This window comes from Acomys russatus, chromosome 27 (assembly GCF_903995435.1).
Source record: "Acomys russatus chromosome 27, mAcoRus1.1, whole genome shotgun sequence".
NCBI lineage: Eukaryota > Metazoa > Chordata > Mammalia > Rodentia > Muridae > Acomys > Acomys russatus.
The window spans coordinates 14,982,656-15,007,624 of NC_067163.1; the positions used below are offsets into that span (position 1 = coordinate 14,982,656).

General features: G+C 41.4%; 1 protein-coding gene and 1 pseudogene across 2 annotated transcripts in view; both read left to right on the forward strand.

The window, feature by feature from the left end:
• Positions 1-24,969, forward strand: part of Zmat4 (zinc finger matrin-type 4) — a 518,094-nt gene that overhangs the window by 454,173 nt on the left and 38,952 nt on the right. The window lies entirely within an intron of this gene.
• On the forward strand, positions 3,154-3,635 carry LOC127209780 (60S ribosomal protein L21-like; annotated as a pseudogene).

Genomic DNA, 24,969 nt, shown 5'->3' on the forward strand with positions numbered 1-24,969 from the left:
CCTGGGTGCCCTTTGTGAAGACATGGAAAACTTTCTTCTGATAATCTTTAAATTTATACATGTAATTAATGTTGAATAATTTCTTAGTTTCTTGAAATTATTATATAAAATGGAAGGTTTTTTTAATTGTAGACTCTGCATACAGTAGACATTTATTTGTAGATACCTTGTGATTTATTTTGAAAGATAGAAAAGGTGTTCAGCAATTGGAACCTGTTATAAGAAGTGCATTCATCAGTAACATCTAAGAAAGACCTGAGATGCCCTTACCTGGGGACCAGTTAAATAGTTAGGTTGGGATGAGCTCTGAATCTGCAGCTGCATGTGCCCAGTTGTACGGATAATCCCATGACCTTTGTCTTCCCTGAATCTGAGCTCTGTGGTCTCAGTGGACATTTAAATCTCCCCAAACATAGTCTGATGAACTGCCAGGCTGGGAGACTGCAGGAAGCCAAGGTCCAGAGGTGCAAATGTAAAGGAATAAGATTAAGTGGATTACAAGTCACTAATCTTTCAACAAAACCAGAAAGTAGGTGAGCACAGAAAATAAACCCGAGTTTGTCATCCTAGGCATGTTTGCATGTGGTTTGGTCAGGCACAAAGGGCTGATGGGAAGTCAGGCTGATGACTAGGCCTTGCAAGTTGTCTGGCTGAAAGGAGAACATGATGGGCAGCCCTTGGGTGGTATCCATTGCACTTGGTCCAGAGAAGCCTAGGTGAAGGGCCAGTGCACCCATCACCAGGTTATAGGGTAGAGTGATGTCACTCATCTGTAGAGAAGCCCAGATGATGGGTCAAGAGCACCAATGAGCAGGTGAGATGATGTCACTCATCTATAGGGAAGCCTAGGTGATGGGCCAGAGCACCAATGGGCAGGTGAGATGATGTCACTCATCTGTAGGGAAGCACAAGTGATGGGCCAGAGCACTGGTGGGAAGGTGGGATGATGTCACTGATCTCTAGAGAAATCCAGGGGATGGGCCAGAGCACTGATGAACAGATGAGATGATGTCACTCATCTGTAAGGAAGCCTAGGTGATGGGCCAGAGCACTGATGGGCAGGTGAGATGATGTCACTCATCTCTACAGAAGCCCAGGTGATGGGCCAGAGCACTGATGAGCAGGTAAGAGATGAGATGAGTTCCCTCATCTGCACACAGTCGTGCACCTGCGCAAACTGAGGGCGAACCTTTATAAGTACTAAATTTGTCATTCCAAGTCTTGGAATTTTATGAGAAAACTTTCTGCTTGGATTTTATGTGCCTGCTTTCATTTTTTCATAATAGTTAAGTTTTTGTTGAGTTTTGTAACAGCATGGCATGCAACATAATAAAAACTAAGTCAGTTAGTTCTTTACTACAAGATACCTTGAGGAAAATTCTTTTTTCTAATTAATTAATTAATTAACTAACTTATATCCACGGAGATTCTGATCACAGCTTCTCCTCACTCCTTGCTTCCCAGTCCCTCCCTCTCACTTCTTCTCTTCTCATCTCTCCCTCCCTTATCTTCAAAGAAGGGAGGCCTTGCATGTATATCAACCTGCCTTGGCATATTAAGTTGCAGTAGGACTGGGCACATCTTCCCCTACTGAAGCTGGATGAGGCAGTCCATTTAAGGGGAAGGGATCCAAATGCAGGCAACAGAGTCAGAAACAGCCTCTGCTCCGATTTTTAGGGAACCCACATGAAGACCAAGCTGCATATCTGCCAGATATGTGTAGGGGGCCTGGGTCTATCTCATACATACTATTTGGTTAATAGTTCAGTTTCTGAGAGTCCCCATGGGCCCAGGTTAGTTGATTCTATAGGTTTTCTTGTGGTGTCCTTGACCTCTCTGACTCCCTCAATCCTTTATTTTGCTCTTCCACAAGAGTCCCTAAGCTCAGCCCAGTGTTTGGCTGTGGATCTCTGTATCTGTTTCAATCAGTTGCTTTGTGAAGCCTCTCAAAGGACAGTTATGCTAGGCTCCTGTCTGCAAGCATGGCAGAATATGGTTAATAGTGTCAGGGTGGGCTCTCTCTCATAGGATGGGCCTCAAGTTAGGCCAGTCATTGGTTGGCCATTCCCTCTATTTCTGCTTCATGTTTATCCCTGCACATCTTGTAGGCAGAAAGAAATTTGGGTCAAAGGTTTTGTGGGTGGATTGGTGTCTCCATCCCTCCATTGGAAGTATTACCTGGTCACAGGAGCTAGCAATTTCAGGTTCCAGATTCCTTGTTGCTAGGAGTCTTAGCTAGGGTCACCCTCATAGATTCCCGGGCGTTTCCCTTGTCCTAGGTTTCTGGCTAGTCCCAGAGATGACCCCACTACCACCAATTTCAGTTCTATCTTCCAGATCTCTCTACCCTAGTCTTCCCCACACTTGTTTCCTCCTGATCCCCTCCCTCCCACCCAGTTTCCTCCCACCATCCACCTCCAATGTCTATTTTATTTCCCCTTCTGAGTGAGGTTCAAGCTTCCTCCCTTGGGCTCTCCTTGGCTTCTTTGGGTCTCTGGGTTGTAGCATGGTTATCTGGTACTACATGGCTAATATCCACTTATAAGTGAGTACATACCATGTTTATCTTTCTTGGTCTGGGTTACTTCACTTAGGATGATCTTTTCTAGTTCTAGCTGTTTGCCTGCAGATTTCATGATGTCATTGTTTTTAACACCTGAGCAATATTCCATTGTGTAAATGTACAAAATTTTTGAAATCCATTCTTCGGTTGAGGGACATCTAGGTTGCTTCCAGTTTCTGGTTATTACAAATAAAGCTTCTATGAACATAGCTTGTGGTATGGTAGAGCATATTTTGGGTATAAGCCCAGGAATGATATAGCTGGATCTTGAGGTAGAGCTATCCCTAATTTTTTAAGAAACTTCCAAATGGATTCCCAAAGTAGTTGTACAAGTTTGCACTCCCACCAGCAGTAGAGGAGTATTATCCTTGTTCTACGTCCTCACCTGCATGTGCTGTCACTTGGGTTTTTGCTCTTAGCCATGCTGGGGGGTGTTAAATGGAATTCCATAGTCGCTTTGATTTACATTTCCCTGATGACATGGGACATTGAACATTTCTTTAAGTGCTTCTCAGCCATTAGAGATTCCTCTGTTCAGAAGTCTCTGTTTGCTTTTGGCTGTGGCAACCATCTTCCAGTAACTTGCCAAAATGACAAACACAAGGGGAAAGAGGAAGGGCACTCGCTATATGTTCTTTAGGCCTTTTAGGAAACATGGAGTTGTTCCTTTGGCCATATACATGTGAATCTACAAAATGGGTGATATTGTAGACATCAAGGGAATAGGTACTGTTTCAAAAGGACTGCCCCATAAGTGTTATCGTGGCAAAACCGGAAGAGTCTACAACGTCACCCAGCACGCTGTGGGCATCCTTGTGAACAAGCAGGTTAAGAGCAAGATTCTCGCCAAGAGCATCAATGTGCACATTGAGCACATCAAGCGCTCTGAGAGCAGGGACATCTTCCTGAAGCACGTGAAGGAGAAGGACCAGAAGAATAAGAAGCCAAGGAGAAGGGCACCTGGGTTCAGCTGAAGCGCCAACCTGCGCCACCCAGAGAAGCACTCTTTGTGAGGACTGATGGGAAGGAGCCTGAGCTGCTGCAGCCTACTCCATATGAATTCATGGCCTAATGTACAAAAAGAATAAAGGACCTGAACTGTAAAAAAAAAAATCTGTTTAGCCCTGTACTCCATTTTCAATTGGGTTATTTTGTTTGTTGGTGACTGATTTCTTGAATTCTCCATATATTTTGGATATTACCCCTTTGTTGGATGTAGGATTGGTGAAGATCTTTTCCCAATCTATAGGCTGTTGTTTAGTCCTATTGATGGTGTCCTTTGCCTTACAGAGGCTTTTCAGCTGCATGAGGTCCCATTTGTTAATTGTCATTCTTAGAGCCTGAGCTGTGCCAATGAGTTCAAGGCTATTTGTTCACTTTCTCTTCTATTAGATTTAGTGTATCCTGTTTTATGTTGAGGTCTTTGATTCACTTGCACTTGAGTTTTGTCCAGTGTGATGAATATGGATCTATTTGCATTCTTTTGCATGCAGCCACCCAGTTTGAATAGCTTTTCTTTTTTCCATTGTATGGGTTTTGGCTTTGTCAAAAATTGAGTGGCCATAGGTGTGTGGGTTTACAGAACACCTGAAAGCTCTAGAGCATAAAGAAGCAAACACACCAAGGGCGGCAGATGGAAGGCAATAATCAAACTCAGGACTGAAATCAATAAATTAGAAACAAAGAAAACAATAAAAGGGATCAACAAAACCAATTATCTCGTTCTTTGAGAAAATTAACAAGATTAAAAACTCTTCAGCCAAACTAACTAAACGGAAGAGAGAAAATATCCAAATTAACAAAAGCAACAACAAAGAGGGGGACATAACAACAGATACTGAGGAGATAAAAAAAATCACTAAGTCTTACTTCAAAAACCTGTGCTTCATAAAATTGGCAAGTCTAAATAAAATGGACAGTTTTCTTGATAGACTCCACTTACCAAAGCTAAAATAAGATCAAGTAAACAATTTAAATAGACCTATAACATGTAAGGAAATAGAAGCAGCTATTAAAAGTCTCCCAACCAAAAAGAAAAGCCCAGGCACAGATGGTTTTAGTGCAGAATTCCACCAGACTGCCAAAGAAGAGCTAATACTAATACTTCTCAAACTGTGCTACAAAATAGAAACAGAAGGATTACTTCCAAATTCATTCTATGAAGTCACAATCATCCTGATATCCAAACCACACAAAGCTTTAACAAAGAATGAGAACTTCAGAACAATATTTCTTATGAACATTCATGCAAAAATACTCAACAAAATACAAACTAAATTCAAGAACACATCAATGACATCATCCACCATGATCAAGTAGGATTCATCCCAGGGATTCAGGGATGATTCAACATATGAAAATCCATCAATGTAATCTACCACATAAACAAGTTGAAAGAAAAACACTGCATAATCATCTCATTAGATGCTGAAAAAGCCTTTGACAAAATCCAACACCCCTTCATGTTAAAAGTCCTAGAAGGATTTACAAAGCACATACCTAAACATGATAAATGCAATATACAGCAAGCCAATAGCCAGCATCAAATTAAATGGAGAGAAGCTTAAAGCAATTCGACTGAAATCGAGACACAACAAGTCTGCCCACTCTCTCTGTATCTTTTCAGCATAGTATTTGAAGTTCTAGCTAGCACAAAAAGATAACTGAAGTATATCAAGGGGATATAAATTAGAAAGGAAGAAGTCAAAGTATCACTATCCGCAGATGATATAATAGTATGCACAAGTGACCCCAGAAATTCCACCAGAGAACTCTTCCAGCTGATAAACACCTTCATCAAAGTGGCCGATCACAAAATTAAGTTTAAAAACCCAGTAACCCTCCTATATACAAATGATAAACAGGCTGAGAAAGAAGTTAGGGAAGAACGGCCCTTAGCGATAGCCACAAATAATATAAACTATCTTGTTGTAACTCTAAACAAGCAAGACTGTATGAAAAGATCTTCAAGTCTCCTAGGAATGAAACCAAAGAAGAAGATATCAGAGGATGAAAAGATCTCCCATGCTTGTGGATCTCATCAGTAGGGTTAGCACAGTAAAAATGACCATCTCACCAAAAGCATTCTAAAGATTCATTGCAATTCCTATCAAAATTCCAACATAGTTCTTTATAGGCCTTGAATGAACAATACTCAACTTCATATGGAAAAATAAAAAGCCCATGATAACTAAAGCAACACTGTATAATAAAAGATCTTCTGGAGTTATCACCATCCCTGATTTCAAGTTGTGCTACGAAGCAGTAGTACTAAAAACTGCATTATATTGGCATGTACCTTGGGGCAGACAGGTTGAGAAAAATTCTTTAATCATTTCTCAGAAAAAAAGATTCTTCTGGAGGCTGTTGCTACACTTGATGAAGGTTTTAGTAAAGGTTTTTAAATTCATTTATTTGTTTTTTTAAACTGCTGAAGTCAACGCCATCAAACGTTAACTTTTCTCTATCCCATGCAATCCTAGCTGTGGATCCACTGTGACTTTTGGTCTCTAGCATTCCTTAGCACACAGCAGGCCTAAGAGACCCTTACCTATTTGATTCATTGTATTGTCTTCTTTGGAATATAAAGTACCTAACCAATAATTCACACTGAACCTGAGATCGATTTTCAGCCTTCTCTTTCCTGGAACTGATAGAGCTTGCTGGTCCCTTCATGTTGTCTACAGTATAATTGCATAGAGATGGATATGATAAAATAAGCACAGTCCAGACCATGGACTCATGCAGAGGACCAGGACAAGAACCATGCTCTGGGCTTGGAGAGGAGCTGAGGTCTTACCCTTTGAGCCCTATGGAGATTCAGTAATCAAGCCTGAACCCAAGAGCAGGGTGAGGTCATTGTGTTTATTACTGCACCAAACTGGCGAGATTAAAGCTCATCAGTGTCTTCCTGAGATCAGCAAAGGTGGGAGGCTGCCAAGGACAAGCTGGATCCACCATAGCGGGCAGGTGACTCACCAGTGAAATGTAGGAAATCTGTACTAGACAGCACCCAGATGGTACCTGACTTATATCCTGTACAGTGGTACAATGCTGAAGTTGCTCTATATTTTCTTGCAGAAGCTAGCACAGATCAAGCCAGAGTAGATGTCAAAACAACAGAATGCCTGGACCCAAGAGACACATGACCTTCCTTTTATCTGCTGACTCTTGTCCTACGGGAACTAAAGATGTTGGGGAAGTTGCAGAATAGGCTATCTAGGTTTATTTACAATGGCAAAAAGAAGTTTTCTCTGTCACCTAACTCTCAACCTTCCTCCATGCATGTATATATGCACACAGTTAGCTTTAGATAACTATCTGGAGATGGTGCCATTACCTTGGGGCAGGATGTAGCTTAACTTGGGAGAGGTAAAGAAGGAAGAGAAATCATACTAATTTGAATACATCAGGACCAAGAGAAACTCCAAACTCTCCATGATGAACGAAAGCAGCATCCAAGTCCTGGAGAGGACACCTTGGCTCTCATGAGGAGGAAGCCCAGGTTAGAAGGATGCTGGGATGAAGGACAGGAGTTTATATACTCCACCCTTTTCACCTCTTGCAGTATGCCCAGTCCCACATCCATTCCCCTTTGGTGAGTGTTCGTCCTATCCTCCACCTGCTTTTAGGCACAGCCCTGGAAACCAAAGCGTCAAGGAGGCCACTCTAGCACACCCAAAGGCAAGGCTTCACACACTTCAACTCTGAATTCAGAGGAAGAGAGCATTAGCCCACATTGTCATGACTTAGCCTGTCTTCTTGCACTTTCTTTGAGTTTTGCGTTTTTCAACTTGGAAGTCAAAAGTATCTAAGTCTATGGCATTCCTATATAGTTTTATTGAGCATGTATTTTATGAAGAATCTCTAAATGTTGGGAAGCTCCTTCTTTGGTAAATTTTTTTTCCCTAGGAAGTTTAGCTCTTCTATTTCTTGAAAGAAAGTCAGTTATATCTGTATCATGAATATGTTTGTATAAGTATATATTTATGTCTATGTGTATTTGTATACAAGTATGTGTGTTGGATAATGTGGTCCTACTAATTAACCTTAAATATAGATCTTGATGAAATGCCTACTGTGTGTCAGACCTTATGTTGGAAATACATGAATGAAAGAACTATTCCTTCGTTTCCAGTGTTTTATTCCCAACTAGCACTTGATTGCCAGAAAATTAAAATAAAGTAGATAGAAAATGAAGAGAGATTATTATCAGAGAATCTGAGACTCTAAAATATTATAAGACCCACTCAACAGGAGAAAACCATCCCTGGTATGGGAACCTAGCCAACTTCTCAGTGCTGGTGAAGTCATGGCTATTGGAAGAGAATCTACAGCCGCTGACTTACTACAGCAGTGCACTTTCTAACAACAGTCTATGAACATTTGTCTTTTATACCCTCAAGTAAGTGTAGTCCTAGCCCTTCATTGAAGAGATGTCTCTTTGTAACAGATGAAGACCACCACAGAAAACCACAACCAATCAAAATGCAAAGCTGTGGATCGCAGTCTCAATGGACCCTTCTGCAAAACACTCCTACACCTTGTAGAAGAGGGGGAAGAAAGATCATGACATTTTCTGGGGGATCGTGTCTCCTAGTGATACCAGAGACTACACCCACAAGGTCACAGCAGTGTGACTGCCTAAACTTGAGCGGAACAAGGATGACACCATTGAAGGTGCCAAACTGGAGGGGGCAAAGCCCAGGAGGCTGTGCAACCTCACACAAAGAATTACAAAGCTGAGAGTGGGAGAGGTGGTCTTCCTCAGGGAAGAGCACATCCATTGGTTTTCCTATTCCAAATGGTCAGCTATGAAAACATACATAAAATAATATTATACAGGCTCAACAGGTTATATTTAGGAATACATATATGTGTGCAATAACAATTAGTGGAAAAGGAGGCCATAAATTGGAAGGCGAGAGAGGAAAGCTATATGAGAGGATTTGGAGGAAGGAAAGGGAAGGAAGAAATGTTGTAATTAAATTACAATCTCAAAAATCCAGAAATAATGTTGCAAGTTGGGGGTTAGTGTCAAATACTTTTAATTCAGAAAAATCTCATGTTTTAAACCTCTGATTGATAAGTGTGCCTATTTATCTTATTAAATTATTTTGGTCAGTTCCCTTCCTTGGCAAATGGTAACTTTTCATTAAATATTTTTATTTGCTGGTCAGGACAAACTCCATGATAATATAGACACTTGGTAAAAGCTCTCTGTAGGTTGAGACATCACAGAAAGGCTTCCAGAGGTGGAGGAAGCTTCCGGAGCCAGGGAAATGTTCCTGGGAATTAGAGAAAGGCTTTGGGATCTCAGAATGCTAAGACAGATGATTTATTTATTGTTCTATGCATGGTTACACAGAATCCAGAAATAATCAATTGGCTCCTCTAAATATACATTCTATGCTACTTGACTTTTCATAATATGCATATCACCCACATACTGGCATGGGAAAACCAAAACTGAATGTGTTCTGTTTTCAAAAACATGCTGTAATATGATAAGAATAAAAAGTTTGTAAGACTCAGGAGTATTTAAAGATGTACACAGTATTTATAATCTTCCTTTTTTTAAACTAATTTTGAGAGGGCATATTAGGGTCCATATGGGGAGGCATTCTAACGACCACAGAAAACCCCTGCTTAGCCTGGGAGCATTGTTTTCAGTCATCATAAACTTCAAATAGTAGCTCACTGAGCTTTCCCCACAAAACAAAACAAGAAAATAAAGCAGAGAAGCCTGTTACTAGTCCTTGAAAGATTATTTCTCCAGAGTTCAGTCCATTTGTTACTTTTTGATGGCTAGTCACTTCTTTGTGCTTCCATGTAAACATTTATTTTGTACCTATGCATGTCAAAACCACTCTGGGCTGTGGGGTCTAGAAGAGTTAATGGGAAGCCTCACCATCAGCGGTGCAGGCTTTTAATTCCAGCCCTTGGGAGGCAGAGGCAGGAGGATCTTGTAAGTTAGAGACCAGTCTGGTCTGAGTTCCAGGACAGCCAGGGAGACACAGAGAACCCCTGTCTTTAAAAACAAACAAACGATGAAACAAACAAATGAACAAAGAGTTAGCGGGAGACAAATTCTAAATGTTGGGATTTAGTTTATAATCCTTTTAAAATAAAACATATAACATATAACACACTGCTGCATGCTTTGGAGACTATGGAGTTGGGGTGAGAAGTTTAGCAGTATAGCTAGAGTTATGGAGACAGACCTCATTGAACAAGCAGGACTTGGGGAAAGACTGAAGAAGCTGGGGCCCAAGTCATGCCCATGCCTGGGAGAGAAGCGGGGGTGGGGGGGGGGACGATCATGAGACCTCACAGCTGGATGGAGTGTGTGGGTGACAGTAGAGACGTGACAGAAGTGACAGAAGGAGGGTCACAAGGATATCTGATTGGTAGAGTTTTTAATGCTGACCTTCACACTCAGGAAGCCACACTCAGGAAGACTGAAACATAGAAACTTGCACAAATTCCCTACAAATTAACACAGATTGCCTCGTTATTTGCCCACTATCCACTGAATATTCTTTCTTCATCTGTAATTTTTGTTTTGGGGAGATTCTGTTTTCTTTGGACACACTGTTGAAGGCCATACTGGGGCTTAAGAAGGTAATAATAAACAATAGAGTATATTTAGCTTTATTATGAAAATCGATAGGAAACGAGAAAGCGAGGTTTGGATTCTTCTGCATCTGATGATGCAGCAGGAAGTAGAGGGTGAGCTGGAAAACCTGGAGAAGTGTAGATGTACCCCTAAGAATGAAATCTGAGTACCTAGCTGACTCCTCAATGGCAGTAGCCACTGTTTATTCACAATGGAAGTCTAAAGCATTATTGATATTACTATTTCACTTGCCTGGTCCCCATGAAAACACAGTATCTCATGATCCCTCTTGATTGTGCTTGGAAGCCACGCTCCAGCCACACCTGTGCACACACAGAGCGTATTTGTGCTCAGTGTGTACAGCGTTGTAACAGTGTTGTCATCTTCACAATTTGCATTTGAGACCCTCACAAAATAAGTTTTTTTTTAAAAGAGGTCTCATACTGTGCTAACTTTATGACTTTGTGTTGGGACACATTCACAGGTCTCCTGGCTGCATGTGGCCCACTGGCTGAAACAGTGACGCACTTTCTTTGGACAGTTCTTACCACAGTTGATAAGAGTGGCCCTGTTCCTGTGTTAGCCCACTATCTCACTGGCGCCTGTGCACAGTCAGTTCTCCTCTGTTGGGGTGGTTACCTTCTACAACGTTATTTCCTTTCCCATTACTCTCTAAGACTCTAATTTGCAAAGTTACTTCATGCAAAAACATCCTGGAAAATTCAGTGTATATCACTGAGTTGGTCAATATTGAGCCACTGGCTTAGGGGAAAGCTGTCCGTCATATATTCATCCACTTGCATCTACATAGATAATAGTTTTGAATCCTAAAATAACAATTGCATCATGGTGTTTTATATTTTCCTTAACATGCATGCAAAAACAAACAGGTACACAGCTGTGCTGTGTATTAAATGGCTTCGCTCTTAGATCCCACAGAAGAACAGATGAGATTTATGCCCCAGTTGAATGGTCACAGTGCCAGAGTTTCACTCCATCGCTCTGCCTCCTCTCTGCCTCGTCTCATTTGTATCCCCTTTCTTCTGCGGGAAGGCTGGAGGAGGAGGCAATGCTGCCTTGTTTAACTGTGGGCCTTGGATGGAGGCTGATCTGCAGACATATGTGCTTAAGCTTGAAAGGCCTCTGAGTATTGATAATGGAGGTTACGAGCCCTTCCTTCCCATTGGACATATCAGAGTCTGTTAAAAATCAGCTTTTATAATGACCCAAGAGACCAGAGGCATTGCCCGCAGAGACTATTGATAAAAAAAAGAACAAACACTAAATGACCAAAAAACCCCAATTCTTCAGATCAGCTCCCGCATGTGCTCTTCATGAATAAAAGAGATGCCTGTATCCTAATTTCAACTTACCCTTCTGCTTCTTAGGCACATTCGGCTTATTAACTTAGCTAATTATATATTCAGTAGCCACGGACACTCCATTTAAAACAAAGAGAGCAAAATATATTGAGATCCACGGTGTCAGTAACGTAGCCAGAAGCAGTTCATCTAATTTTTTCCTCACAGTGTTTTCAAAACACAGTTTTAAATGAAGACTAGGGATCATCTTCTATTCAATTCCAAGCTAAGCAAATGTATAGGCTGATGAATTCATAAGGAAGCATGTGGTCTATCAAAAGACAGGGTAAAAAGCAGCTGTAGAGAAGGCAGCCCGCCAGGATGCCTTGTATGTGCCTGTTACAAGGTGAGTGTTCTTTCTAGACCATTAAATTATTATGAAGTTCCCCACTCATGAGTGAAGTCCTCATTTTTTGTTCAAAGCATAGGGTCATCGTGAGTAAAAACAAGCCGTATGTAAATAAGGGATTGTAAGACTAGGTGTCAACTGTGAACTCTGTAAGAGTTTATGGGAGAGGACAACAGTGCTCAGAACTGCAGGGAAGGCAAAGGGTCACATATGACATGAATGTAGGAAGTAATCTGCTGGGGGTGGGAGGGCACGAGGTAGGGAGGAGGATGGGAAGAAGGTATGTGGAGAAAAACAGCACAAACACATTTCTTTGAAAAATGCCATAATGAAACCTAATTCTTTGTAAGCTAAGAAAAAAAATTAATTAATTGAAATAAAATGTAACTATTCACCATCATTTACATTCATTGAGCTGTTCGTTTCTCCTATGCTACATACTCATTAAGTTATATAAATTCTAATATGAGCTTTGAATGGTCGTAATTTCTCCTCCGTTTTAAAGATTAAAAAACAAAGGCACACTGTGGTTAAATGGTAAATGTAGACTGGCAAGGAAGATGTAGACTTCTTCCTGTAAAAATGATCGATAGATGTCATGTCATTTCTTCCACTCCCCCAAGTGTGAGGCCCAGTGTATCTGGGGATGACTGAGGAACGTCATTTTCTGGTCTTTACATGGTGTCTTTGCTTTCTAATAGCAGTGCATTCCCTTGTCAGCCCATGAGTTCGGCTTCTTTCTGTTAGACTGTATATGAGGTAATCGGATGTGAAGCTATAAATAGGCGAAACTATTGGGATAGTTACTTTAAATTGCGAGGACACTGTCAGGTGTCCTTGAGGAAAGTCACCCGTGGAAGTCACAGTGCGGCCACTGGCTGTCAGCTGTTGGCATGAAGCTGTGAAAATTATAGAGCAAATGGCCATATGGGCATGGGGATTTGAGGTCCAGAGTCAAACAGTGAAATTTGCAGCACTAACTTTAAGGGTTGTTGTTGTTGTTGTTGTTGTTGTTGTTGTTGTTGTTGTTGTTGTAAGACTTCTAAATTTGGAGCAGCTCTATTAGGAGGTCAGCCCTGCAGGGAAGGGGCACATATCCAGGATGGAGAGAGGGGGAGAGAGAGAGAGAGAGAGAGAGAGAGAGAGAGAGAGAGAGAGAGAGAGAGAGAGAGATATGGAGAGATGGAGAGATGGAGGGAGGGGGAGAGGAAGAGGGAGGGAGAGGGAGGGAGAGGGAGGGAGAGGGAGGGAGAGGGAGAGAGAGAGAGAGATCGGTGTTTCAAATCTGAGTGATTGGTAAAGCATCATTGGAAATTAGGGCTTTTTGCTCTCATCTTTTCAGCTCTGGCTCTTATTGGGCCGTGTCTCTCACAGGCCTCTCCCAGTGCATCCCAGGGTCATTGAACTTGAATAGCTCTGAAGGAAGATGGGTGAAGGTATGGTAGGGCTCTTCACTGGGGCCTCAGGAAATGTAGCTAATGGCATAATATCCCAGTTTATTGACAGCTGAGGGGTGTCGCTACTATTGATGCTCTTTGAGAACATCAAAGGGGCCACGAGGAAGAGGCTGCCTTGAGGAGCGATAGCAAAGAGCAGAAGGAGAAGGGACATGCATGCTGACTTTGCCATAGATACTCCTGTGCAGCATAAGACAAGAACAGACACACAAGCTGACTTGATCATGGATACCACAGAACAGGGCAAGAAGAAAAGGGACATGGTACCTAATTTGGCCATAGCATCCTGTACAGCACTCCATTTCCCAAGGATCACCAGGTAGTGACTCACAAGCACATACTTGAGATGTACTTGGATGTATTGTCAACTTGATGTCATAATCCACAATTTCCTGTTAACAGCATGGTCCAGCACACAAGTAGTGTGAAGCCAAAAATTGTGTTCTAAAGAAAATAAGTTTTATGAAAATGTTATGCACGGTTATCACCTGCTGTATGCACTGACTTCATTAGCACGGTTATCACCTGCTGTATGCACTGACATTATCAGCATTGCTATCACCTACTGTATGCACTGACATCATCAGCATTGCTATAAGAAACACAAAGAAAAAGCACATCCTACCCCCTACCCATTTCTGCTTACACCATATCAATATCAGACCGAAAGAGAAAGCATTCCCCACATTTGTTGTTATTTAACATGTGGCTAAAAATTGTTTGAGGACAGTTCAAATGGGAAGATTCAGACAGCCTGTCTATATCTGCCATGCTTTGGGTTCAGATTCCCCAAAACAAAAACAAAACGTTTCAGTTCTCTAGTTTTCAGGTAAGCGGCAGAGAGTAACGTAAGAGTAATGATAGATCATCTTTACAACTAGATTAAGGCTGCTGCATTGAGGTGGATTTGTTCAAGTCATCAAAGTTTATTACCCACCTTTGCCTTGAGGACTATATCTACACCCTCCTACTGTGCTAGTGTTTAGGTTGAGCTATTCTGTCCCTTCTGAATTCTCACTGAATGACAACTTATTTTCCAGCCCCTGCTTGAGCCAGGCATCCAACATGGCTAAAATTGTCTTTTAATTGCTGAGAATGTATTCCCTCTCTTTAGGCTCTGTTTGTTTGGAAACAGCTTTTGAAGATGGTAAGCTTTTTCTTTGCTGATTCAATCTTCACAGCTTTGCATAGTCACTGTTCAAACAGAGAAAGGACCATTTTAGAAAGTGTGTGTTCTTTGTTTAATTAGCTGTTTGGTACCCTGTAGTCTATGCCTGTAGGCAATGGGTTGAATTTAGGAGGCATTTAGATGCTCTCTGTGGTGCTTAGAGTGTCTCAAACGTGGACTAGCAGTCCACTACACCCATTAAAGAGCCATTTTCATTGTGCACTTAAGATTGGATGTGTGAGACAGGCACAGAGGCACATACCTGTAACCCTAGCACTCGGGGAGGCTGAGGCAGGTGGATCTCTATGACTTCAAGGCTAGCATGATCTACAAAGCGAGTCAAGACACCAAGGCCACACAGAGAAACCCTGTCTTGAAAAAGAAAACCAAAGAACAGAAAACGACTGGATGTGCGAGTGACTTGCTTTCCTTGCATGGCTTCCCAATTCCTCCATGGAATCTGGGGAGCATCACCTGAGTGCTCACATGCAGGGCTTGGAATTTGGTGGAGAACTGACAGTTGTTCTAGAACTGAAACTTACCACAGTAGACACTCTTATTTCATGTATCTCATATAACCATCTCAAATTAATGTGTTTTATATACTTTTAATTCATTGTTTGAAAATTCCATATATGTTTGTAATGAATTTTGGTCATATTCATTCCCCATTCAACTCTACTAGGCCTTCCGAACTTCATGTCTTCTTTGCATTTTGCTTTTGTTTTTTTTAAAATAACCCACTGAGTAGGATTAGAATAGGTCATATGTAAGTGGGCATGACATGGGACACCCATCCACTGCTACATGGGAAACCTAGCAGTGGCCACCTCCCCAAAGAAGACTGACTCTTCCCCCAGCAGCCGTCAACTGCCAGTAGTTCTTGACCAAAGGTGGGGCCTCCGGGGCCTCTTCCCGATTCATGCTGGAAGTTTTACAGGCTTGATATTGTGTGGGTCTCATACAGGCAGCCTCGGCTGCTGTGGCCTTCTGGTTCATGACTAACCATGCCAAGCATGGAAGCCAGCATTTCACAGCTCCCTTCTTTCCCACCCTGCTGTTCTCACATTCCCTCAGCCTCACCATTTTCCTTGATACTCTTGTAGCTTCGTGGGAAGGAGGCTGCGTTGATATGGATGACCCGTTTAAGGGTGATCTGTCACAGCCAGTTGTTCTCAGCACTTAAGACAGTTACATTATGTGTATATTTATATGTATGAACATATATGTATATGTGTGTTTGTATGTATAAACATCATATGTGTATATGTGTGTGTATATGTATAGCATATACATGTGTGCTTATATGTATAAATATCATATATGTATATGTGTTTATATGTATAACATGTATATGTGTGTTTATATGTATAAACATCATATATGCTTAGGTATGTATTTATATATAACATATGTATATGTTGATTGCTATTGCTTTCTTTTTGTAGGTTTTGTTGTTGCTTTAAGTTGGGTTTCTTTCTTTCTATTCCTTCTCATTTTTTTTAAAGTCCTAATTGTCAAGGTCACTGGCTTTGAAATCAGAAGTAAATAAACTCAGATCTACATTGTTTTACTTATTAGTTATCTGAATTTAATATCTTTGAACCATTGTTTTTTCATGTGTAAAATGAGCTAATATTCATGAGGGGCTTTCAAGGTGAAAGCTAACAAAAGCTCCTTCATCCTTTTTAGAAAGCGTTCTTTTGATACTTCAAGTTTCATGCCAGTCAGCCTTTGATTGGAAGGGGAAGCCATTGTGGGTGATGTGAAGTGTGTGTTATTGGGCTCAGATCTCAGGCAGTTGTGGCACTGGCCAGGCCATCTGTAGGAGACAGGCTTTTCTGGATCTGGGGTTGCCAGCAGTTGGCGGGAAGAATGGAGTTCTGGGAAGAACAATAGCAAGCTACCCTCGAGCAGAAAGTGGAAATCACGTGGATACTTGGGCACTGTCCCTGTCTTAATGCGCGGACCTTGGTGGTACAGTGAGCTGAAGGGGTAGCTGGGCTCCCTGTGCATTGCTTTGTGTGTGGCCTAAGATGCAGCCCTGTTGCCCCATGGAGACAGAAGGATCAACCAGCAAAGATGCCTAGTGGAGATGCGCCTAGGACAGTTCCTGAAGCCATGAACCCACGGACAGGGGTTGATGTCCAGCGGTGCTAAAGTGGCCTTCATTTCCAGAGCTGCTGCTTTCTTCCTTCTGTTTCTACCTGAGCCACTGAGCCAGCTGTGCTTGTGACCTTAAATCCACATATTTTCTCAGGGCTCTCATCCAGCCATATATTCCCTACCTTGACTATTGAGGAGTTTGGTCCAGCACATTGGAGCGGGGACACAGTTACAGATTGCGTAGCACTTGGTCCCCACCCTTAACTATGAAACAATTTGGCCTCAGGAAATGTCAATTTACCTTCTGTAGGCAGTTGGGGGGCTTGGGCTCAGGGTTTTTTCAGAGCTCACCAGGCAGCCAGTACCAACCTGTTAGGATGAACACAGAACTTGAAGTGTATATGTTGTCCCTATGAAGAATAGGTAGAATTTACTGAGACAGAGCTTACTAGGGATATCCAATGACAGTTAAGTAACCAAGTACAAACTATAGGGGATGAAGGTTTGACTTAGCAGAAATCACTGTGCAAGAGATTTTGGAGGATTGACAGATAGCAGGTTCAATGAGTAAGGATGACAGAGTGTCAGGAGTGCATGTGCACGTGCACACACACACACACATACAGACACACACACACACACACACACACACACACACACACACACCCTTCTGAGAGCTTTAAACATTGACAGGTCCAAGGACTGAGTCTGTCCTTGCCACCGACCAGTCCACAGCAGGGCCATTCTTTCAATAAGGTGATCAGAGCACAGGAAGTGCCCCCAAAGGTAGCAGTGGATCTGACACAGGGAGTGCAAGGTGCAAGCACACCTTGTACTGTGGAGCACTGTGTAAGTGTACTGAGTAGAACTTCAGAGCTCGGGGTAAGTGTCTCCAAGCATTTGGCATATTGGAGGAAATTGAAGTAAACTTGTGTCAGCTTCCTGTACAAAGTGAGTGCTCAGGGTTGAACTGAACTTAGCTAAGCTTAAGGATGTGTCTGTCCATTGGTAGGGTTAGAGACGACACCATGAGCAACTCTGCTTCTCAAAGATACAGCAACTGAACACAGCCCGTTGGGCTAAGGACAAGAAAAAGTGTTTTGCCCCCAATTTTTGGATTCATAATAATAGTGATTTCAAGGTTCCAGTACAGATTTACTGAAGCTCAGGCATCTATGGGACACACACATGTGTCTTGAGAACACCCACGTAATTCTCAAGTATCCAGTGGGTGTGTGTAGCTTGTAATTCTAGACTAAAGCTCTGGCAGGAGGGAAAGAATTCTTTTTTGAAAACATTTTTGTATTATGTTTTGGTTTATAATATAATAAGATCATTTCTCCCTTCCATTTTTCTCTCCAAACCCTTCCATATGCTACTCCTTGCTTTATTTCAAATTTATATCTTTTTTGTTGTTATTGCATATATGTGTATGCATATGTTATAGCCTAAATGTAACCTATTTGGTCTGTATAGTGTTACTCATATGTATGTTTTCAGGGCTAACCATTTGGTACCGGATCACCAGCTTCCCTGGAGACTATTTCTCCCAGTTGTAGCATTACTTAATTGCCAGCAGTTCTTTGTGCAGGGTTGAGGCCTTGTGGTCTTTTCCCCATCTAAGTTGGCATATCCATTGATCTGTCCATGCAGACGTCTGCCCCACAGCCTCCTCATATGCTCATTGTGACAATAGAGTCGTGCAATGAGTGGACTGATGAGCCAAGTGGCAAACATGTAGTAGAACTTTTAGATACCAGTTTGAATTTGTCTGTCTGTGTTTGTGTTTGTGTGTGTTTGTGTGTGTGTGTGTGTGTGTGTGTGTGTGGCACATTGGAGAAGGAAGAAGCCGCTTATAGTACAGTTTGGCTGGAGGACGTTCAAAGCAAGGAAGAAGATGAAATAATTCAAAATCAAACCCTGTTCTTGCCTTTATATTCTGAATCATGCTCCGCAGTGGTTCTGGCTTTAGTGAGCACTGTAATTCAGAACACATGTGAGCATTTCCCTGCACAGTGGAGAGCCACCAACGTTCCCAGTGTGCTGAGGTTCCTATGTAAACTCAGCCATGCACTTTGAAAATAACGTGGGGTGTGCTGGTCTTAGGTATTTGATATCATAAGTTTGGATAAATGAGCATTGCCTTGTAATTGCTATCCTACATCTAGGAAATATTATCTCTTCACCATTTTCCAATTTTTACTTGTCAGTTCCCTCTGCCAAAGGGCGCGCTATTCTGAACCCTGGTTTCCTGTGAGATCATTGTTGTCTTCGTCGCCTCACTGGTGGGTTCACATAGGATTTGCCTCTCTGCGTCCCAGTGCTTTTCCTGAGACTGTGTTTGAGCATCGTCTCTGCTGATGCATAAATTAGTACACTGACGTTTTTCTCATTTTAATGTCATTATATATAAGTAAATATACCTTAATTTACCAATTCTTGTGTTGATGGTCATTTTTACTTTTTGGAAACTACAATTAAAGCTCCTACAAATATATATATATATATATATATATATATATATATATATATATATATATATATATATATATACTAGAGGGGGGGAGGGAGAGAGGGAACGGGAGAGGAAAGGAGAGAGGGAGGAGGAAGGGGGAGGGGGGAGGGAGGGAGGGAGAGAAGAGAGACATGTGCCCTGAGCTCCCACCCCTAGGGCCACATACAACTTTTTATTCCTCTGGCATAAACCCCTGTACTATTAAGTGTCTGATGAAAACTTCATAGGAAGCCACCGGATGGCTTCTCCACGAAAGCCCCACTTCCTGTTGTCCCAGGAACATGTGGATTCTAGCTGTTCTCAGGGTTAGTCACACTTGCTGTTGCTTTAGTTGATGGCAGCATTTGTACTGAATAAGAGATAACACTTAATCGTCATTTACTTTGCATCTCTCCAGAGACAACTGAGGCCAAACACCTTATTCATGCGCTTATTGGTCATATTTATATCCTCCTTTATGACATACCTAAGCCAGCAGTTTGCTGTTTGAAATACTGGGTTGTCTCTTAGTGCTGCATGGACAAGAGTTGATTTTGCGCTCTGAACATAGCCCTGTGTCGGATGTGTTTTCCTCAGGTAGCACTCACTGGTCTTCTAAACAGCATCTTTCACAAGTGAAATCTTCTTATGTGTAATAAAGTGTGTTTGGTCCTTTTCCATGCTTTTGCAGTTTCATTCATAGAATGTGCTTCTTGCCTACTATGAAGATATTCTACAGTCTTTATGTTTTTATAGACGTTCTATAGTTTTAACTCTTACATCTAAATCTATTAACAACCTTAACTTTATTTTTATTCTATTTATTACTGTGTGTATATGTTTCTGTGATGTGTGTGTGTGTGTGTGTATGTGTGTGTGTGCACACACACGTGAATGATCAGAGGACAAATCGGTAGAGCTGCTTCTCTCTTTGCACCTTTACATGGGTTCTAGAGATTAAACTCTGTAGGTTTGCACTTTCCTCACTGTGTCATGTCACCATCCCAAACACCTTATTTTCATGTGTCCTGGTGGCTCAAGCTGACCCTAATTGTTCCGTTATCCACAAATGGAAAAGTTGTCCTCCCTGTCGAATTGTCTTGAAATCTTCATTGATGCTCAGCTGAGCTCAACTGAGCAGCGCCCTTCTGGACACTACCCTGCTCCACTGGTTCCCGGTGTCCACCCGGTGCTGGCTGGGCAGCATGGGCTCCTCACTATGGCCCTTTAAATGATTTTCTTTTTCAAAATTGTCTTGACAACTCTCCATCTCTTGGTTTCCCCATATTTCTCAGCCTACAAAGAGCCTATTGAGATTATAGTGAGTTTGCAATGAATCTGGGGTTTATTAATGATGATGCAGTTTGGATTCAGTTCATGAACCTGGTCCCAGGTCTCTGTAGGTTCCTATTGATTTCTTTCAAAGTTATTCATTGGTTTTGACCTCTACATCATTGTCAAACTTATTCCCGTTTTTAAAGTGGTTTAGGGTAGTATTATAATGATATTAGAAAATAGTATTTTCCAATTGGATGTGGTTACCAGAAAATGCAGTTTCCTTTATAGGTCTGGTGTGTGTTTGTTTTACTGACTTCCTGTGTTCTACTTGTAGTCATTTTCTAGGTGTTTTAGAATTTTCTATTTAACAATTTCTTCTATGAATAAAGACTATTCTACTTCCTCCTTTCCCATCTGAATGCCTCTTACCCCCTTTTTTTTGTGGTGGTGCAGCCCAGGACCAATAACATGAATAGCCCAGCACCAATAGCACAAATAGCCCAGCACTAATAGCATACTTTACTGCAGAAGCGCATGCATAGGCCTTGGATTTGATACTAGCAGCCCTTGTCCAAGTGACACTTTGGCTTTTTCTTAATCAGAGGAGACATCAATTCTAGCACTGAATGTCATTTTAGCTGTAGATCTTACATAGGAATTCTCTACCAAATAAACTTTTCTTTTAATTTGCTGAGAATTTTGATCCTGGATACAGAGACTTGAGAAACGTCCTCCTCAGCACCTGTTGATATTTTTCCTCCCCCATCTGCCAAGAGTGTGTCGCAAAGCGGGTGTTACAAAATCTTTTAATATTTTATAGAGTTTTCCGGAGCAACCCTCTGGTGAAAGAAAATCTTGCTAATAAACTAGTTGTCTGTTGATGAATGGCTGTCCTCTTAGCTCTGGTACTTGAGCCTGACTCATGCATATTCTGGGGCTGATTTAAATATGAAATACTCTATTGTTCCTTCATTGCCATTCTAGATTGGCCCATATGTTCTGTACTGATGTCTACTCTTATTGGGTGGTATAAGTTTGTTTGTTCATTAGTTTGTTTTTGTTTTTTTTTTTTTATCTCCACTCAAGCTGCTTAGGGGAAGAAGTATTTTTACCATCTTTCAAAGACTACAGTTTGACTTTATTATTATTATGATTTTTGTAGACGGTTCCCTGTCCTTTGTTCCTGTGATTTACAATTTCATCTTCTTACGTCAGTTTTGTCACCTTCTTCAGTTTTGTTTAAGTGCTCGCCATTGGGTAGGGTCGCAGGGTTGAGACTGTAAATCTCTCTACAACTTCCACAACGACATCTATAGTGTTGTCTTTCTTTGGTTCAAGCTGTCTTCTGTTTTTCTTTATCAGGAGTGATTTAGAGATTTTTTAGATGCTTTGCACATCTTCTCGTGATTTATTACTAATTTAATTGAATTGTTGTCAAAACTCCCTCTACAAGCATAATTCAAGTTTATGCAGTTTGCAGGAGCTCAGCACACACTTTGCATGTGTGTCCCTCAGTGAGTACTTACAGAGTTGTAGACACTGTTGATTTTCATCCTGTTTTTCTAACGACTACCAAGAGAGATATGTGAACACCCTGATCACTGTGGTCTTGACTCTTTCTGCCTTTGTTTTTTTTTTTTTTTTAATCAGGTTTTATATTACCTGTTCTTTAGCTTTTATTAGCTCAGTGACATTCCAAGTTGTGTTCTCCTGATGGAATTCTCCCCTTTTCATTATAAAGTGCCTTCGTTATGTCTAGGAAATGCCCTGCTATGAAGTCTATTCAGACATGAACAGAGCATTTACACTTCCTTAACTTTCTGCCCTAATGGCTCAATTCTAAGCCCTTCAGTTTTAGCCTCTAAGTACACAAAGACTGCCTTCTAATGCACCATATATATTTTGGTCTTGGTTTTTTATTTATTGTGACAATTTCAGTATTTGGGGATTTTTAAAAACCTATTTATATATAATTACTAATGTGATTGAATTTAGTTTTATCATTTTGCTGTTTGTTTTCTATGTGTTCCATCTCATTTCAATTTTAATTTTTCCATGTATATGTGTGTGGGTGGTATGTATATTTGGGGGTATGTGTGTGGTGGTGAATGAGTGAGTGTGTGTGTGTGTGTGTGTGTGTGTGTGTGGTGTGTGTGTGTGTGTGTGTTCTACTGACTGAGTACCTCTTTCTCACAGTTCCATGTTTTCCATTTTCTAACTATTCTTCCCCACTCACTGTGGGCTAATAGAAACACTCACCATTCTTCACTGGGCTCTCTATGCTTAGCTCTTGACGTTTGTTTGGTAATTGCTGTAAGAAAGCATGTGGAATTATCACTTCTTTACATTTCCACTATCATTTTAAATTTAAAATTGCACTATTTCATATCAAATAAAGTGATTCTTCAGTGGTGTTTTCCTACTCCCACTCATTCTTTGCTTGAACTCCATGCAGGTTATGAACACTAAACTATAATATCTAAGTTGTTGGTTGCCTTTGCATTGCAATAAAGTACCAGACATTCCACTCCCGTGCTTTGGTTTGGCTGCAGAGCACGAGAATTCTTATGGAAAGTAGCAGATCAGAATATTATTTTTTATATTTGTTGATGTTCTTAAAAGTTCCCAGTTTTAAACATAAATATTTATGCCTATTGCCAAACTGAACCTCCACTTTTTTTTTTTTTTTACGAGGAGCCCTTTGATTAGTGTGAACTCTAAAAAGGACTCTCACACAGCAGTTACTGTTTATTATGAAAAGATTGATGGAGACCTCCAGAGAGAGTTACTGCCTGAAGCTGGATTTCATATTTTGATTCTATGCATAAAAGAGCAGAATGGATCCGGCCTGGATAAGCATCCTGACAACTTCTATACTGGCTGTGATAACTTATAGCCTCTGGGTTTGGGGAACAGGACAATCTTTCGGAAGTGGAAAGGCCATGCAAGCTCAGCTGTTTTTAGTGGAGCAGCTTGGTTTTCATTCCTCTTATCCACCGTTCTGGGTAATAAGTTTCAAAGGAGCATGAGAAGTGAGACCCAACAGGGAATTGTGGAGTTTTGTTGTTGTTGGTCTGTCTGTGTGTCTTTTATTTTTTTTTTTATTAAGTATAGGGGTATTAAGGATGGGGTATTGTTTAGAAACATCTCTTAGTCTTGTGCAAAGCTTACTGAACAGAACCTATGAAACAGTGGTTCTCAAACCATGGGTAGTGATCCGTTTGGGGTCAAATGACGCTTTCATAGGCTATCCCTCACATCAGATAACCTACATATTAATATTTACATTAAGATTCATAACAGTAGCAAAGTTGCAGTTATGAAGTAGCAATGAAATAATTTTATGGTGAGAGGTCACCCCAACATGAGGAACTGCAACATTAAAGGGCTACAGCGATAGGAGGTTGAGAACCATTGCTGTGGAAGTTTGTCCTGGATGACTGCTTGAGGTCAGGCCAATACTATGAAGCTCTTTGCTTTGAGCTTGGCTCTTCCCTCACACCACAGATGTAAGAGCAGGTCTGACAGTGCTACCATCCTTCATCGACTGAGCTCCTAACATCTGGAGTCAGACTCTGCAGACAGCCCTCCTCTCCCCACACTGCCCAGTCACATTGCCTCAGTGGGTACCATTCTTTTGTGGGTTGGTTTTCAATTTCAAGGAATCCCGCACTTATCCACAGACATGGGACACTCCCACTAATGTTTCCAGGGCGGAGCAGATGTGCCTATGGCTTGTCGTGAAGACGTGTGTGGTGGTGGAATTCTTTATTTTCCCTCCCAGAGCTTTGAAGTTGTGTTTGCAGTGTAGAAGTTTGGCAAGCTAGCAGTAGGGAGTGGTGAGTCACTTCATAGACAACATACAAGCCAGCTTACACTCACCCCTCCTTACAAGGTCTCAAACTGACTAGAGTATACTCCTGGCTTGTAGGATTCAACGTTGGCTTCACTCCCTACCCCCTCAGCCACCTCTTAGGGACACATCAGCAGGAGGGACATGCACCATTGTGGCTCTCTACTGCACTGGAGGTTTAATGTGATATAGATAATGATGCTTGGTAACACATGTCTACCGTTGGATAAATCAGAGCCCTGAAACAGTCAAGACTCTGCTCAACTCCTTGAGAGAAAAGCATGACTTTTCTGGTTTGGAATTCCCAGAGACTAGCCCAAAGCTGATGCTGTATTAATGAGGCAAGCAAATAAACAGGAGTATCAATAGATGTTCTTACCTCTGCAGGAAAGTCAGACTGCCTGCAAAATGGATTGGTTTGTTTTCTTTCTATTGGCTGGCTACTTGCCTTTTATAAGACAATCTTAGTGCCAAGCTTAGGCTAGTAATATCCAATGTTACACTTAAGTTCTGGAAGGGATATCGCAAGGGAGTGGGACAGGCTTGTGTGCATGTGTGTTTTTAATCTTGCTGTAGAGATTAAAAGCATGTCTATATGGCTTAGCAGAAAAAGTGGCAGCATGCTTCTTGGCTTGAGTTGAGAAAATTCACAAAACATTTTTTAAACTATTTGGCCGTCTACAAATAGGGCAGGCTATGTGTAAACACCTGCACATTTCCAC